Below are 1,266 nucleotides of genomic sequence, written 5' to 3' on the forward strand. Positions count from 1 at the left end.
GGTCCAATACTTTGGCCTCCTGATGGGAAGAGTCAACTCATTGGGGGGGAAAAAAAAAAAAAACAAAAACCTGATACTGGGAAATATTGAAGGCAGGAGAAGAAGGCTTGACAGAGGACACGATGGTTGGGTGGCATCAGCAACCCAATAAAACGAGTTTGAGCAAGCTTCGGGAAATCGTGATGGACAGGGAAGCCTAGCATACTGAAGTTCATAGGGTCACAGGGAGTTAGACACGACTGAGAAACTGAACAACAAAAGCCAGGCAGGGTCTTTATGTACAGCTGGCTGAACCTCAATAGGGCTTTTCTGAATTTCTGCAGGTGGATAGAACATAATTTTTTAGCCAAATCCCTTGCTGCAACACGTCTGAAATACTGTGTGTTTGTAGTCAATCTTCTTTGTAGTTTTTCTGGGTGGCACTTGGGAGTCAGTTTTCCTCACAATGATGCATGCTGTCTCTCTCTCAGTCTCAGCTGAACTGAAGTTTGGATCATGACCTTTGTTTCAGGAGGCAACCCTCACAATTGCTCTGGCTTTTTGAATAACTGATGATTCTTTGTTTGGTGCTCTGTCTATTCCTTCAGGTTCAAACACTGTAGCCAGCACTTGGAACATGGAAAGACCCTCTTGTTTCAGTGCCTCCAAGCATGATTTATGAAGGATGTCACCAGTTTGAAAATTTCGAGGCAAAACAGTCAAAGCAAATTGTTCATGTTTCCATGCCACATTCTAAAATGTGCCTCTACATCGGCCAAGGCTGACAATCTGTAATTGCAAACACGGCACACATAGGGCAATTTGCCAGGTTTGTGACTGTCTTTCATATGCTGTAAGAGAACCTGATCTGTTTTGAAGGACAAATCACAGATATTACAGACCATGAAGGGCTCACGGGAAGCGTGGACACTTTCAATGTGACACAGCAGGTGGAACGGGTGGGAAACTGGTGGTGGCAGTGCTGGCAGGTAGTGTGGACTTCCCAGCTGTCACCCTTCTGCCTCTCAAGGTCCAGATGTTTCCTCACGTGGGTCATAAACTTGACATTTTTTAGAACTCTTAAGCAACTGAGGCATTTAAAAGCTGTGTGAGTCTTCTGTTCTGGCTGCCCATCTCTTGTATGCTGTCCATAGTAAAAGTCATCAGGTAACATGATCAGATTTCCTTTCATGGGATCAACAGTCTTGCTCTGACTTGCAAGAGTCAAAAAATTCGTTTTCTCCAGCCCTTCCAAACTACATGTTCTGTCTGGATCCGTAAGACTGA

At 44.5% G+C, this 1,266-nt stretch overlaps 1 pseudogene; it reads right to left on the minus strand.

Annotated features, from left to right (window-relative positions):
• Nucleotides 1–295: 295 nt before the first annotated feature.
• LOC105000161 overlaps nucleotides 296–1,266 on the minus strand; it is a 15,605-nt pseudogene continuing 14,634 nt past the window's right edge.

The sequence above is a fragment of the Bison bison genome, unplaced genomic scaffold (assembly GCF_000754665.1).
Source record: "Bison bison bison isolate TAMUID 2011002044 unplaced genomic scaffold, Bison_UMD1.0 scf7180017864368, whole genome shotgun sequence".
Taxonomy (NCBI): domain Eukaryota; kingdom Metazoa; phylum Chordata; class Mammalia; order Artiodactyla; family Bovidae; genus Bison; species Bison bison.